At 38.1% G+C, this 17,975-nt stretch overlaps 1 long non-coding RNA gene across 1 annotated transcript in view; it reads right to left on the bottom strand.

Annotated features, from left to right (window-relative positions):
- The window catches only part of LOC120581602 (uncharacterized), a 327,878-nt gene that overhangs the window by 172,414 nt on the left and 137,489 nt on the right, over window positions 1-17,975 (bottom strand). The window contains exon 10 of the long non-coding RNA XR_005647346.1: window positions 9,741-9,824. This is a non-coding gene — a long non-coding RNA (uncharacterized LOC120581602). The remainder of the gene's footprint in view (window positions 1-9,740; window positions 9,825-17,975) is intronic.

Raw genomic sequence — 17,975 nt, 5'->3', positions numbered from 1 at the left:
TACCTCAGTACATTATAAATGAGAAAACAGGTTTAGTGACAAATAAACATGCCCACCATCACATAACTAGCAAATGATGGCAGAGGACTTGAACCTGGGTCGATGATTTAAGGCCTAAACACTTAACCACTAGGCTACTTTGCTTAATGGTAGAAGAAAATCTATTTATGGACCCTATTTATTAGATTTAAATTCAGAACTGATGTACTGTTCCCAGGATTACTTGGGCCTCCAGCAATCAAGGATGGAATAATGGTTCATGTTCTCTCACCTTTGCTCTGCTGATTTGCTCTCTCTCACCTCTCCTTAAGTCGGCAGTCCAGGAGATTTAATTTGGAAATGGGCTCCGTGCTGTGAACACGGAGCGCAGCAGCCTGGTCCTGCCCGGCTCCGTGGCCCCACCTTTGCCAGTTCTCTCATCTTGAAGTCCTGCCTTCCAATTTGGCTGAGCATGTCCCTGCCCCAGGACTGCCAGCTACAGTATCTTCGGGCTGAGAAGGGCCAGGAAAGCACTCATTGCTACAAGGTGACAAACTCGGCTCATGCCAACCCTTCTTGGCAGGGCGAGCTGCCACTTGTGTTGTGCCATTTCAGGAGCACTGAAACAGCCCAATCTGCTCTCTGCCCCAAACAGCCCTCCTCCCATCACCAACTGGCCTGCCACAGGGTCTGAACTGCTACCATTATAAAGGCATCCCTGTGACCTAAAGGACTGTCCCGAATTAAAAAGGAAAATGTTCAACGAGAAGTAATACACTCAGCCCCAGTTTCTTCATGTAGAGTGGGGGTACACAAAACACTCGCCTCAAAGAACTGATATGAGAACTAAAGGAGATAATACTTATAGTCGACTTAGAGTGCCTGGTACAAAATATGTATTCAATAAATATTAACAGTTACTAGATCGCCCTGTCATCACTAAATTTGGATGTGCTCATGTACATGATTTCTTTGTTCAAAGGCTTAGGAACAGAACCTAGGACTAATCCCTAGAGGCGGTCAATATACTTGGGAATCAAGAAACTTGAATTTACACCCTTGACTTGACCATTAACTCACTGCGTTCTAAAAATGTCAATGATAGTCTCTGAGCCTTTTACATTGTCTTCATTATTCTCGTCATCATTATAGAAATACCTTTTATTTCTACAGCATATTTTTGTTCACAAAGCTTTTTGGTATTCTCTTTCTCACTTACGCTTCCAAATAAACCTAGAGTTAGGCAGGAGGAAATGTGGAATTTAAGGCTCCAAGTACGTAAGTAACTTTCCCAAAGTCACAGAGCTAGCTAATGGCAGAACCAAGTGACTTCCAGAGGCATCTCCCAGTCTCTGGTCCAAGAGCAATTTGCCAGCATCAAAGTTAGAGAATGTCAGGGCTGGAAGAGCCTTCTGAAGTAGTCCAGTTCAGTGATGGCAACTTCCCGACCCACAGGACCCCTCCCCATCCCACACTTATGGCAAGTATCACTAACTGATCATGATGAGTCCATAAATGCTTCTCAATGCTGCTCCGAGAAGTCCTTAACTCTCAATCCAAGCTGTACATGGAACAAACTCACTGTTTTCTCCCATCTTGACCAGAAGTTGGCAAACTACAGCCCATACATACATCACCAGTTTATGAGTTCCTCGCATCTCCTAGTCTGTACTTCTCAAACTTTAATGCGCCCACAAATCACCTTGGTATCTTCCTAAAGTGCAGGTTCTCATTCAGTAGCTCCAGGCTGGAGCCCGAGATGCTACATCTCTAGATTCATATACCCAACTGCTTACTCAATATTTTCGTCTAGGTGTTTCATCAAAAAGATAAATAAAGGCCCTTGAATATGCTCCCAAAAGAACTTTAATCCACCCTCAAACAAATGAATAATGAATAAAAGGTAGCTTTTCCTCCAATTTTCCAAATCTTGGATAATACCACTGTCGATCCAATTTTTTAGGTTAAGAACCTAGGAGGCACCCTTGGTTCCTCATCGTCAGTCCACATTTAATCCACCAGCAAGTCCTGTCAGCTTTTCCAAAATAAATCCCAAGCCTGTCCTTTGCCTAGCAGTTACTCCCGAAACATCTGAGAATAAGCTACCATCGACGCACTTCTTGACCACTACAAGAGCTACTAAGAAATGCCCCAGTTTCCTCTCAGTCTCCCCGCAACAGTACTTGTCATACAACTGCCAAACAATCTTTGTAAAATATACCATGTCACTTTCTTGCTTAAAACTCTCTCTTTCATTCAACATTTGGCATTTATGGAATCCTGTTCAAACTGTTAGTAACAGAGTAGTGAACAAACTGAATGAAGATACATGCCCTTGGGAGCTTACATACTACTCCGAGAAGCAATCAACAAAGCAGAGGTAGAGCTTAGGGGTCCTGGGGTGCAATTTTCCTAGGGGCACTAAGAGCCCCAAGGAGAGGTAGCATCCAGCAAAGAACTGGGCAAGTGAGGGAATGAGCCACACAGATGTCTGAAGAAAGCTCTCCAAACTAAGGGAACATCCAAGGCAAAGGTCTGAGAGCGGGAGCATGGCTGGCATGTTCAAGAAACAGCAAGGAGAAGCCAGAATGGCTGCAGCAGAGTGAGCAAGGGAGAGAGCAATAGGAGGTGAGCTCAGGAAGAAAATGAACAGCCAGGTCACGTAGGATCATGTCGGCCACTGTGAGGACTTACGCTTTTACCCTCAGTGAGATGGGGAAAACTTGGAGAGTATTGATTAAGAGTGACATGATCTGAGTTACAGTTTTAAAGGAACACTGTTTGCTGTGCTGAGAATCAGCAAAGAAAGTTAAAGCAAGAAGGTCAGGTAAGAGGTTAGTACAGTAATCCAGGCAAGAGAAGATGGGGCTTGAACTAAGGGGTAGTGGATAGTGGTGAGCAATCAGACCATAAGTATAATTTGAGGGCAGAACCATCCAAGTTTGCTACAGATTACACGTCCGGGGGCTGGGGCGTCAAGGATTACTCCAGGTATTTTAGCCCGAGAAACTGAACAGGTAGGTTCACGCTTCTCAGAGACAAGGCAGACTATGAGTGAAGCAGATTTGCGGAACAGTGGGAGAAGAGTGGGAATTTTATTTTACATGTTAAGTTTGAGTTTCCTTTAAGACACTAGGGTAGAAGCATTGAATGGTCTGTCTGTTCTATAGGTATAAAGTCAGGGATAATCAGGGTATGGGTATCATTTAAAATCAGGGGACTGGATAAGATTACCTGGGGAGAGAGCTTGGATGGAAAAGCCTGGGCTATGGGGTACTCCAAAGTTAAGAGACGTAGAAGAAAAGGAGGAATCAATCAGCAAAAAAGATGAATAACTTCCCATCGCACTAGAAAACAAGTCAAACACCTTGTCTACAGGTATTCGGTGATCTAACCCAGCCTCTCCCTCCACCCCTGTCCCCTGCCTTCTTCCCATCCACTAAGCACCAGTCAGACTGCACTTCACTATTTCCCTGAAATAAGTGAAACTCATCCTTCCTTCAAAGCTTCGGGCTTGTCTGGGAAGATCTTCTAGGTTTTGTGACCAACTCATTCTTGTCACTTAAACTTCAGAGCTTTTATGTTGCTTCCATGCAGAAGCATTTTCAATCGTAATCAGTCCACATATTCCTTTTCATGGTTTACTTATCTGTCTTTGTTTTAATTCTGTAGCGCTTGTCATTCTCCTAAATTTTCTTATTTCTTTACATTTCTACTGTCTATTCCACCACCTCCCCCAACCCTGGCCAAGTAAACTCGATGATGGTAAAGACTGGCTCCCCATCCCCCACAATGCTGTACCCCTGTCATCTAAATTGACACACATCGTCTAGTAAGTGTGCAAGAAATGTCTATGGGATGATTATACACCAAAATCCAGAGAGATAGAATAAGCTCTCCAAGCTCATCCAGTGACAGAAACAAGGCAAGAGCTCAAATTTCTCCATCCTAAATTCAAGGTTGGTTGTATTATGTCCCAGCTATTGCAAAGGGAGGAAAGGGTAGGTTTAATAAAACCATCCACGCTCATTTTTAAATTTCTGACTGACCAAGGTAACTCTCTTTTCCCTGGTCACTTTCCATAACTCTATAATCTTTAAGCATAAAACTATAAGCATACAAAATCACTGAGAAGCACTAGAAGGGAGCTTTTAGAAGAAAAATCATAGTATATTAAAGCTCAGATCAGGGAGGGACCATAGTTATTTTTAATCCAACTTTCTCTTTCCCCTCTAATCTCATGACCTTGAAAGGTATTTGCTCAGTGGCCAAGGAAAAGAACAAAACCAATCTACATCTCTACGAGTTGCCTGGTGCTGTTCAGATGTCTCCTAGAGAAAAGATTGTTTTTCATTTGTTCATTCATTTGACAAGTACACATTGAACCAACTACTCTAGAAGCTGATGACCTAACAGTGAACAAAACAGGTAAGTTTCTTGCTCTCAAATGCTTCAGTTCTGGTCCGGGGGGACAGACAATAAATGATGAATAAATGAACAAAATCATGTTAGATGATGTTAGGTGGTATGAAGACAATAGAACAGGACAATGTGATAGAGTATACAGCTAGGTGAGACAGAAGCGGACTTTTGGATGAATTTTAGATGCCTGGTTCCCACTCTGGTTTCTGACTTAGCATTAAGTCTAGAAAGATTTTTATGGCTCTCCCCTTAGAATAGTGCTCAATGCCTCCTCACGGGAAATCCCTGGGACTCTTTTGCCCAACCTGATTCCATGCCGCAAATGAAAAACCAAGCCTAAGGTCCAGCTCGTATTTGTGACCCAGCATGTCCCTGACTCCATTTAACGCCAAATCCCATTGCTCAGGGTGCAATATATACGAGTCCACGTGTTTGCCCTTGTTTTGTTGCCCCATTGGGCTGCTGACTTACGCTGAACCTGAGGTGAGTCTGCCAACTGTCTCTGGCAGCATGCATGGCTGTGATCCAGACCGGCCAGGAGGACAGGAGGAAACAATAACATCGCTACTGAGTTGATCACGCACACATGTTCCTGTCCTTCCATCTGCTCTGCCCAGAAGAGAGTTAAAGTGTACCGAGACAAAGCAGGATAGGCTCTGGGGGAATAAGTACAATTAGTAGTGTTCCACCCATGAACAGGTCAAGCAACCCTGATCCAGAGTTCTTCATACCTTTGTTAGACAAATCTGTTCAAGAGACTATATGTATAGACATGGGTTTGGGCATCATGTCAATCTGCATATGAAACCCAGCCCTGCCACTAAGCAGTTGGATCACTTGCTCAGGCAAGTCATTTAACTCTGTAAACTTCAGTTCTTCATCTATACAATGGGAATAATATATACATCTACCTGTAAAATCTATTATGAGGATGAAATAAGATATCTAAAGCACTTAGAATATCAGGGCACATGTGTCACCCAAGAGCTTACGCATTTGGAGCTAAAAGGAATTTTACAGAAACCCTTATTCCCACACTCTCACTGAACTGAAGGGGAAACTGAGAAGGGATTATCCAAAGCTAGCCAATGGGAAATCGAGAAAGAAACCACAGCCCCTGGTTCCTACTTGTCAGGTTGCCTTCCTAGGTAGTATCTATCCAAAAGACAGAGAAGGCCCAGCCTTGCAGCTGCTCCATCAACTTGCTGTGCAACTTGAGGCAGGTAATGACACTTCTCTGCACCCGAGTTCTCTACCTCATGTAGAAATGGCCAGGGACGGTGGTGAGACTTGCCCCACGACTGTGAGTGTTTATTGTATATGCTCTGTAAATTCATTCAGCCACAGCAATCTCACTGCCAATCACCTGGATCACTCTGACTCCTCTTCATCCAGGTGTTCATGTACCTGCAGACTCAGGGCCAACCTCACAGTGAGTTGAAGTCACTGTGAGACACTGAATGCCAACTTCCTTGGGCTGCTGTGTGCTCCTCAGCCTTCATATTGGCCCTTGGACTCAATTACTAGCTTTTGGTAGTTGTACATACAGCTCTTCTATCCATGTTCCCCAGTCAGAACATTCCACAGAGAATCACAGCCCTGGAGAAAGATGCCTAAAAGATAATGAATCACACCGGTAGACGATGCTGATGATAGTGGTTATGGTATCTAACAGTTAGTGATACGTTTTCTGTGCTAGACACACCACTCAGCACCAAGCACTGCCTCATTCAATCCTCACAGCAAGTCTAATGATCTACCCATTGTCAGAACTCTCACTCTGCAGATGAGGAACTTGAGACCTAGCTTGGTTAAAGCGACTTCCCCAAGGTCATGCAGTGGTTTGGCTGGGACACAAACCCATTACATCTCAATCCAGACCCCTGGATTTAACTGCCACTCTACATTTCTGGAAGAGTCTCAGAGCATTTAAATAGACCAACCCTCTCATTTTATAGAAACAACAACTGAGCCTCAGAAAAGGGCAGATCATTCATTCATTCACCCATCAAATACTTACTGAGCACCCTCTGTGCCAGGCACTCCGAAGGTGCCAGGGAAGCACTGGTCAGGAAAATGTAGTCCCTGCCCTGACCAAGTCCACCTGACTGGCAAAAACCAGTACAGCCCCAATGTCCCAGTGTCCTCTCAGAAACTTTGCCTGGCAAGGGTATCAGTGTTCTCAGAGAAACAGAACCAAAAGGAGGAGGAGGAAGGGAGGGATGGAACGTATAAAGAGAGATTAAGAAATTGGCTCATGCAGTTGTTGAGGCTGGCAGGTTCAAAATCCACAGGACAGGTCAGCAAGCTGGAAACTCAAGCAGAAGGTGAGTTTCTTCCTCTCCTGGGAACCTTGGTTTTTGCTCTTAAGGACTGACTAATTAAATGAGGCCCATCCACATTGTTGAAGGTAAAATCTCCTTTACTTAAAGTCAAATGATTGTAGATGTTAACCACATCCATAAAATACCTGCATAGCCAACACCTAAATTAGTATTTGACTAAAAAACTGAGTACTTACTTGGCCTAGCCAAGTTGACACAAAAACTGTCACAGCAAGTCAGGCCATCCTCCTTCCCATAATTAATTAGAATTATATCCAGACTACCCAAGATATCTCCTCCTTCTCTGGCCTGCTTCGGTTGCAAAATGAGAAAACTATTTCTCAGGTTCCTTCTACTAAATGTAAATCTGACTCTCTCCTTCCAATCTGATGAAACCTAGAAATGAGTAAACTAAAGACATTGCGACATAAGTTTGCATTCTTTGGCCTTCTCTCTTTTAGGAGCGAGCTATCATGCTTTAATGAATATCATAAAGAAAGGCAACATCTCGATCTCCACTGAAAGCTGTACTCCTAAATCTTATCACCTGCTTTACAATATGAGGTGGGGGGAGAGAGAATAAATATGGAGCCTATCAAGTTTGATAGTGCTTGTATTGAAACTTTCAAATAAATAATTAATTAACCGTTATATGTATTAGGCATGTGTATATGCATGTGTTTGCAAAAAGAGAGAGAACTGACTCCAATTATAACTTTAACCTAAAAGCAACAAAGGAACAGTACAAACAAACAGAGACTCATGGGCATGGACTATAGACTAATGGTTACCAGAGAACTATAGACTAGTGGTTACTAGTGGGGTGGGGGAGGAGGGAGGAGATAGATGAGGTAAACAAAGTCAAATATAGTGGGGTAGGAGGAGGGTAAAGTGGATAAAGGGGATCGAATATATGGTAGCTGAAGGAAACTGGATTTTGGGTGGTAAACACACAATAGAATATACAGATGTTAAATTATAATGTACACCCGAAAATTATATAATTGTATTAACCAATGTTACCCCAATAAACGTAATTAAAATAAATAAATAAATAAATAAAGAGCTGCTTTTTTCTTAAGAGCTGCATAATATGCTTTTGTATAGATATCTCATCCTGTATTTAATCAATATTTAAATTATTTACAATATATTTGCTATAACAATATTTCAGTGGATAATGTTGTATATAATTTGATATATATGTAAGTATAAAGATAAAATAAAGACCTAGAGCAAAAAAAAAAAAAGATATACTGAAATTTGACTCCAAGAAAGTATACTAGCAAACAGTCATTATTTACTACAGATTTTTGAATCAAAAAGGTTAATTGTAAAATGGTACGACAATGACTTGAAACTTAACTATTAAAAAAAAAAAATGAAGTCAGACAAGGAGTAACATGATACATATTCTTGTCCTGGCTTGACTGCCACATAACCTCTCTTAGCCTTGGTTTCCTTTCCTGAGGAACAAGGAGTGTAAGTAGAAGATCTGACCTGTCCAGCTTTAGAGATCAGTCCTTCTACATTCTGTGAGACAGATAAAAAGAGGCGCAAACTCTGCCAGTGGGCAGGCAACAAAGAGAAACCTACCTAATTGCATTACTTTGCCAAAGGCCAGCTTACATTCTTCAAGCTAGGTGGCAGAATACTAAGGCTGAACAATATTTACCAAGGTTGAGTTGGTTGGCTGGTGGGTTGATTGAACCATAAGTGCACAGAACTAGTTAATCATAATTCCTGGTCTCGTGATTGACTCTAGCATGACTCGCTTCTGTGTATTTGGTAATTTCTATGAAATAGGCTTTTTGTTTTTCAGCTTCCACATATAAACCATACCATACAGTATTTGTCTTTCTCTGTCTGGTTAACTATATTTATCATAATGCCCTCCAAGTTCATCCATGTTGTCACAAACAGCAGGATTTACTTTTTTATACCTGAGTAATATCGAATTGGAAATATGCACATATTTCCATGTCTTGGCTATTGTGAATAATGCTGCAATGAACGTGGAAGTGCTGATACCTCTTCGAGATACTGGTTTTACTTCCTTTGGCTACATACCCAGGAGTGGAACTACTAGATCATATGGTACTTCTAGTTTTTATTTTTTCTAGGAGTCTCCATACTGTTTTCCACAGTGGCTGCACCAAGTTACCTTCCCACCAACAGCACAGAAGGGTCCCCTTTTCTCCACATCCTCAACAATACTTGTTGTCTCTTGTCATTTGGATAATAGCCATTTTGACAGGTGTAAGGGGCCATCTCACTGTGGTTTTGATTTACATTACCCTGATGATTAATGATGCTGAGAACCTTTTGATATACTTATTGGTCACTTATATATCTTCTTTGGCAAAATGTCTATTCAGGAATTGGAGGAAATATTTGCAAACCATCTGATAAGGGGTTAATATCCAAAATATATAAGAAACTCATATTACAATAGCAAAAACACTGAAATCTATTTTAAAAATGGGCAAAAGAACTATATTTGGTCATTTTTAAGAATATATTTAGTATTCTCACTACTCAAATCAAAAGATATAGCCTTAACGATAACTTATATCTAATCACATGAACACCCATGTTATCCTGCTGTCTTCCCCCGTCTGAAAGAAGTATGAACTTAAATCTTCTGTTCATAAGTCCCTAACCTTTACAGTTGTTTTACCACAACTGTATGAATTCTTTTAAAGTATTTCCATTGTCGTTATTTTTATTTTATAAATAAAATAAACAACTGTATGAATTTTTATTTTATAAAGTGATTATCAAGTTGGATGAAAAGGTGAGCACTTGCTTTTCAAACCCTTTATATTAAGTTGCTAAGATTCAACCACACTGTTGCAAGGCCCTGTATTTCATTGCTTTGGCTAATGTATAAGATTAAACTCTGTGAATACAATGCCATTTATTCATACAACACATTCCTTAAAATGAGCATCTGGGCCATTGCCAGGTTTTTGCCATTATGCACAGTACAGCTGTGAACACTGTTTTACTTACCTTTGTGCTCTTCTACAGAAATGTCCTGGCTACTGTCAACCCTTTACTGTTTCATATACATTTTGGAATTATCTTAGTCAAGTTCTGTGGGGAAGAAAAGAAAAACCTGTTGTAATTTTATTCGGACATCCACTGAATCTACAGAACAACTTTAAGAGAATTGGCCCTATGACACAGCAGCAGTTCCCTCCTTACATGGGTTTCACTTTCTGAAGTTTCAGTAACCTTCACTGACTGCAGTCCAGAAATATTAAATAGAAAACTGCAGAAATAAACAAAGCATAAGTTTCAAATTGTACACTGTTCTGAGAAGCATGAAATCTCAAGACATCCCACTTCATCACTCCTGGGACGTGAATCATCCCTTTGTCCAGCATATCCATGTTGTATATGCTACCTGCCCATTAGTCACTTAGTAACTCTCTCAGTTATCAGATCATCTGTCACAGTAATGCAGTGCTTATGTTCAAGTAACCCTTATTTTACTTAATAATAGCCCCAAAGCATAAGAGTAGTAATGCTAGCAATTTGGATAGGCCAAAGAGAAGCCATAAAGTGCTTCCTTTAAGTGAAAAGGTGAAAGTTCTCTACATAATAAGGAAAGAAAAAAATTGTAAGCTGAGATTGCTAAGACCTACATACAGTAAGAATAAATCTTCTATCCATAAAATTGTGAAGAAGGAAAAAGAAATTTGTGGTAGTTTGCTGAGAGAGAAAAAACATATTCACATAACTTTTATTACAGTATATTATTATAATTGTTCCATTTTATCATTAATTATTCTTGTTGATCTCTTACTATGCCTAATTTATAAATTAACTTTTATCACAGGTATGTATGTATAGGGAAAAAAAAAATAGTATATACAGAGCTTGGTACTGTCTGTGGTTTCAAGCACCTGCTCAGGATCTTGGAACTTATCCTTTGCAGATAAGGGAGAACTAGTGTATTAAGAATTCCTATCCCTGAACATGGTATAACTCTCCTAAATAAATATCTCATTTATGTATTCTTTGATATCTCTTTAATTTTATATCTTCATTTTATAAGCCTTACACATATTTTGTTAGATTTATTTCTAAGCCCTTGATAATCTCTAATACAATTACAGTTTCTTCTCTTTAAAAGTATAAATTTTTGTACTTTGTAACTTCTTAAAATCTAAATTCATGCCAATAATAATGACTTTTAAATGTAAAGCCTGGCTGGTCTACAATAAGCAGGGTAAGTTTTTAATTTTCAGTATTGAGTGGGAGGATTCAGAACTGAGATTTTCTCAGAAAGCTGATTTCATCTTTTATGATTTTGGCTTTAGTCTTCATTCTACCATTGTTGGCTCTGAGGTCTTAGGGTTAAGTCTTTGCCTCCTCCGGGCTCAACATTACTGATCGCAGTTGTCTCAAAATGGCAACCATTAATATCTTCACTCCCTAAACACAAGTTATTTCCCCACTGAAATGAAATCTATTCCTCCACCCCCCTTGAATTTGGACCAGTCTATTATTTTTTCAACAAATAGAAATGGTGATTTGATATTGTATAATTTCCAAAGATAGGTCATTAGAAGCTTGCAGCTTCTGTCTAGGTCTCTTGGAATGCTCACTCTGAGAGGATCCAGCCACCATGTAAGATGAGACCACCATGCTGTAAAGAAGCCCAATCTAGTCATACGGAGAGGCCAGGTTAAAAGAGAGATGCCTAATCAACCCTTGGCTCCTTCAGCCATCCCAGCTCAACCAGGATATGAGAGCGAAGAAGTCTCCCAATGATTTTAGCCACAGATGCCATCTGAATGCAACTACACGAGATCTCAAAATAAAAGAACTCAAAGATCTCAAAGTTCAGCTGAACTTTGTCAACATACAAAAATGTGAGATAATAATTGTTGTTTGAAGCCATTAAATATCAGATGGCTTATGTATCAATCAGAAACGATAAGCAATAGATAACTAAAACCAATGTTTTTTAGACTGGGTTTGGTAGAATTTCCAAGAAAACCTGTTGGAGAATAGATTGGCTTGTAAGGCTCTATGCTTTCCTCATCACTTTCTTCATCCAGGGAAGATCTTTCCTTATCTCTTATAAGTGTAGTCCTACAAATAATTTCTTTAAAAAAAAGAAAGAAAGAAAGAAAGAAAAGAAAAAGAGAGAGTTTTAGTACCATCAGTCTGACAAATTCCAGACCAGATGATCTCTCAGCTTTTATTATTATCTTTCTATGATACTATCAGTAGATACCATCCGAAGAAAAAGTAATTAACACAGTGTTAAATGAGAAATTGTAATGAGAATTAGGAATGTTTGACCTAAAGGAGGGGAAACCCAACTGAGATACTCTAACAAGGACAGGACTTGTCTAATAATGAGGTGATTTAGGTTGTAAGGAGGTGAGCTCCCACCCATCCACTCCCCCACACTCCCAACTTACCATCTACTACCTACACTGTACACGATTTTGGTCCAGGTCATAGTTCTTACACTTAATTCAAGACCACTTTTAAATTTTTGTCCATGCTATTATTTATTCAATATTTCCTTTACATTAGGCTACCTTTTCATATAAATGAATTTGAAGTTGATTTTCTGCCAGTACTCCAAAACATATGCACAATTATTAACATGATATTCAACTATAGACTAATTAAAATCACCACATTTATCAAAATACTGGACTAGGATGACCCTTTCAACTCTATGGTCAAATAGTCTTCAGAATATATTAGCTTATTCGTTCACAATGGCATTCATTCCACAGACCTGAGTCAGCTTTCCCCATTTATTTCAGGGTCTTGCTCAGGTCCTCTTCTTCATCCCTAAAACTTTTTCTCTATATTGAATAGATTGGATGGTAAGGTTCTCTATATTGAATAGATTGGTTTCTCTATATTGAATAGATTATATTTGACCCAAATCCCAATGGGTCAAATACTCAAATCCCTTTACAACAAAAAGTAATTACATTTGTTGAACACTAACTATGTGTGAGGCCCCAAAGGGCTTTATGTGAAGCCGAAATAGTTTTTGAAAGCAAAATATAAGAAACTACTTATATTAGCCTACATTTGTGGGCTACATTCTTTAGTTCCCATGGCTGATTCCTTTTAGTTCTTGGTCATATAATTACAAAGGATGATGGTTCATTACTTAATCCTCTAAATGAGATGCCTGTTAAGATTCTTATTTTGAAAAACTATCAATCTCGTCTTGCCAAAAGCTAGCCACATGGCAGTCTTATAATAAGAAAAGAAAAAAGTTCCCAGATTAGCTTTCCAGAATAAAATAAATTATGAGAATTCAACTCTTTCTAAGTCTCTGGGCACTCTTGCCTTTCCCTTTGAGAGTTAGTTATAAATGATTTTGCACTTTCTGCGTTGAGTAATGTGGGCAAAAATTCACAGCCTGCAGAGGAAGTAGAACACTGAAATATGGCTTAACCTTCCTACTCCTGCTTCCAGGGCCCCTTTCAATGCTTCTGGGCTGGCTCTTCCTGCTCTAAAACTCATTGATATTCTCTGTGTCCATTATTTCTTAGCCTTGATCACCCACTTGAGCGTAGCTTTGTTATTTTTACATGCCTGTACCACTGAGCAGCTGATAAAATCGCCTATACAAGCCTCTTTTCCGCCAACTAGGCCTGAAATCTTAACCTGCTTAAGAGACTCTTAAGCATTGTTTTTCCGCATCCCAGCTAGTAAGACATTCATTTTGAATTCATTAATGCAACAGACATTTATCAGTTCCTGTTGTATACTGCACATTGTATGAGATTGGGGATACATTAGTGAATAAAATGCTCTAATTTCAGTAAGCTAAAATGTATAAAACCAAACAGTTAAAACAGATAATAGGTCAATCCCCATCACTGCCACCTCCAAAGCACTGAAATGGTAGTATCATGAAGAAACTATATCTTATATATTATATTCTAAGCATCTAAAAATGTGACTGGCCCATGAGAGCAGTTAATATATTTTAAATAAATAAAAAGATTCTATAAAAATTCAGTTGAAAGAGAAATTATTTTGTCAAGAGATAGCAAAAAAGGTTTCTTGGAAGAAGTGGCAATTGAAGTAAACCTTGAAGAAGAGATTGAAAATAAAATTTGTGAAATGACTTTTTACTTATAAAATATAAGCTTATCCTGAAACTTCAAATTCATTTATATGAAAAGGTAGAAAATCAACTTCAAATTCATTTACATGAAAAGGTAGTCTGACGAGACACTAAAGTGTTTTTGATGTTTAAATTATTCTTAAATATAGCAACAAGAAGTGTAAGTAGATATGGCAGGAAAAGGGTTCATTGAAACTCTCTCCCCCAATACCTAATAAGCATCCCTCAAATTTCTTATTTTAAAATATTTATAGTAAAAATCAATTAAAAATTTAAAAAGCACGAGTAGCATCCAGGCCTGTGAGGTAGTAGGAACAGAAAAAAGTTCTAACTTCCCCCACCCTGTGGCACCTAATCCACCTCAGCCCCAGAAGACTTAATAGTGGATTAACACCATCCCAATAATTCTTATGAATATCCCAGATTGGAAGAGCTGTGAATTATAAAAGGATTATTCTCATTCCCCACCTTCTGATTTAAATATTGTTGAGGGAATTGATATAAATTGTCGATGGAAAGTGAAGGTAAAAACTGAGTTAACTTCTTTTTGCAGAAGAAAAAAAAATTCAAGGTTCCATGGGGAAATGTGAAAACAATTGCAGTTTGAAGAGTATATTTCTGCTATCCACATTCCACCATAAAATTAAGAAACACTACCACAAATGAGATTAATGAAATCTCAGAAAAGAGATCAGGACCCAGTTTCATTTTCTGGTGATCAGCAGCAGTTAGATGATCACATTATGTATATTAAGCAAATATTTGCATTATTCAGTGTTATGGCAATTATTTATTTTGTACTTCCATCTCTAAATACCTTATTTTTATTGATTTACAACATGAATTTTGAGTACGAGCAACTCCCTTAGCTCTATCTTCCAATCTTCTTTAACACCTACAGCCAATTCAATTTAGAAATATGGACCTACCGTTACTCAAATAAGACAAATAAGTTATAAGAAATTATGAAAATATATTCATACCAAGTAGCTAGAAGACTAAATAAAACTTCTAACACTAAGTGTAAGCAAAATTTTAAAAATAAAAGCATGGCAAGTGTGCATACATGCCATAGTAAAGCATTTAAAGAATGGAAGACAGTATACAAAAGGCAGTTGAAGAACTCCCTCTGGAAGAAAACACGCTCTATGAAACAAGAAATCCCACAGAAATGTTTCACACTACTTAAAATTTTAGTAAGACTTAATAAAAGAGCTCAGATCTCAAATGATAAAAGAACAGAATGAGATTAAATGGCTGATTGTATAGCTATGGAAACAAGTTAAAAGCCAAGATACCACTATTATAAAATGGATAAGTAAATTAGAAACAAAAGAAACCAGATAAACACGGCTATAAAATAAATTATTGACATGAAACGTAGGCTTAATATAATCACAATCAAAGAATAAAGAATAAAGTCAAAACAATTACAAGGCTGTCCTTTGGGTATACATACAAATAATCTCATTATCTCAAATATGTAAGAATGAAAGGAATCAAATATCAACCAGATATAAGTTCCCAGAAGAAGAGATTAAGTCTTGTGTTTTATATCCTCCACAACACTGAGCATATTGTCCAGTACTTACAATGAAGTGCCACTTATAGTCACAGAGACGCTGCTTGAGTAGAGGTATAGACTAGCAAGAAACACTGGTAAATTAGTCATCAGTGAGAAAACTTAGCTTTTGTTCCTTTTATTATCAACTATTATGCCACTCTGTGATTCAGTTTCCTTCTGCAAGGTGAGGCGCCACTACTGCTTAAAAATATTTAGTATATTGTAAATATTAGAAATCTGATAGTCATAAAATATTAAATATATTTTTTAAAGTTTTGAAGGTCCAATCTGCTCCAGTCCCAACTCTTTGAACTCTAGTTTCTTTCCTTGCAGATAAGGAAATAGGACTATAGATAATCTCTAAAGTGCATGGGTCAAACTCAAATGCCTACATGTATATATGGATGAAGTAGCCAAGTATTACAGCAATGACATCTTCAACATTATTTCAACACTAATTTAATCTCTACTCTTCATTTCCACAAATAATATATGCTCTTACATTTTTACTGAAAATTAAGGCCCTCCCAGTCCATCATTCATTTTCCCATTTTGATAAAGAAATGTATGTAAGATATATATCATGTCCTTTTTAATTCTACTATCCCCCCAAAAAACACATGCAAAATGATAAATGTCACCACCATCGAGTCTCAATGTTGGCAAGACCAAACTGAAGACTGAAGCAAATTGAGACCATACAAACGCATCCATAAGAGGCAGCTACTCCTTCCTTCCAGTGAAATGTTTCCTGGAGATTTTTTAATGTTATTTTTTAATTTTATTTTATTATTAGTTTCAAGTACATAGTACATTGGTTAGACATTTTCATAGTTTATAAAACAATCCCCCTAATTGGCCCTTCTCTCCTCTGGCTCTCCACCTCACCATTACATCAATGCTAACTGCATTCCCTATGCTGTGCTCCCCATCCCTGTGACCATCTATCAACTACTAATTTGTACTTCTTTAACCCTTCACCCCATTCTCCCAGCTCTCCAACCCCCATCCCCTCTGGCTATCACCAGATTATCCTCCATATATGTGAGTCTATTTTTGATTAGTTTGTTCTTTTTGTTCCTTAGATTCCACATATAAGTGAAATCATATAGTGTTTATCTTTCTCTGTCTGAATTATTTCACTCAGCATGATAACTTCTAGGGCCATCCATGACATTGTGAATGACAGAATTTCATTTTTTTAATAGCTGAGTAATATTCCATTGTATATATGAACCATAACTTCTTTATCCAATCATCTGTTGACGGGCATTTAGGTTGCTTCCATATCTTGGCTATTGTGAACAGAGCTGTAGTGAACATAGGGGTGCATAAGTCTTTATGAATGATTATTTTGGTTTTCTTTGGATAATTACCCAGAAGTGCAATTGCTGGGTCAAAAGGTATATTCATTTTCAATTTCTTGAGAAACCTCCATAATGTTTTCCATAGTGGCTGTACCAGTTTCTAATCCCACCAACAGTGCAACTACTTTAAACATCTTTAAATACTTTACATTAGGTGAAGATGGCCAAAAGGTATAAACTTCAAGTTATAAGAAAAATAATTACTTGGAATGTAATGTACAACCTGATGACTGAGTTAACACTGCTATATGGTGTATATAAAATTTGCTTAGAGATTAGATCCTAAAAGTTCTCATCACAAGAAAAAAAAAATTTTGTTAACTATATGAGGTGGTGGATGTTAATTAAATTTATCGTGGTAATCATTTTGCAGTATATGTTTATGTCACATCATTACGCTATACACCTTAAACTTATAGTGTTGTGTGTCAATTATATATCAATAAAACTGGAATGAAGGAATAAAATAAAAATTTTAGATAAAAAATAACTGTACAAAAATGTCTATGAATATGTGGCCCACAGATTGCAAGTCTATAATTTCTTTTCTAAAATTTCTCCAACTCTGACATGTAGTGAATTTCTTTACTCATGGTAGAGGGCAAATACTATTCAGGGTTATTCTGCTATTGGCAATTTTGAAATTTCCATCCTCACACAGCACTGTACTGTGCAGATGAGCCTATCTGATCCTTCACTGAAGAAATGTGCTGTGTGCAAAGCATCGTGCTGAATGTAGCGGAGGGAATCAAAGAAGATTCGTGTGGGTTGCACCCTTCTCAGTAGATTGTGCCTTTGAGCTTTACTATGCAAGTAGAATACACGGTGATTTCTGATTTTTAAAGATAACATGTACCCTAGTGGTTTATCGCAAACAAACCACTTTCACATCCCTTGTCTCACAGGATGCTCATATCCGCTGACAATTACAGAAGCTGAAATTAGTATTTCCATTGCACAAATAAACAAACAGTTCAGCAATGATAAGATACTCATCTAAGGTCAAAAAGCTAGTAAGTAGGAGAGCTGAAAGTCAAAATCTTATCTTCTGACTCACAATTCTTTGATTTGCTTTTTTCCCAATAAATCATACTGGTTCACCCTAACCCAATCAATTGTGTATATAGGCAGCTAGAGTCAGACTACAGTTCACTCTCACTCATGGAAAGAGAAAAGTAACTATGCCACAT

The sequence above is a fragment of the Pteropus medius genome, unplaced genomic scaffold (assembly GCF_902729225.1).
Source record: "Pteropus medius unplaced genomic scaffold, Ma_sr-lr_union100, whole genome shotgun sequence".
Classification (NCBI taxonomy): domain Eukaryota; kingdom Metazoa; phylum Chordata; class Mammalia; order Chiroptera; family Pteropodidae; genus Pteropus; species Pteropus medius.
The sequence above is the reverse complement of the archived record's forward strand: the minus strand, read 5'-3'. Positions and strand labels throughout refer to the sequence as shown.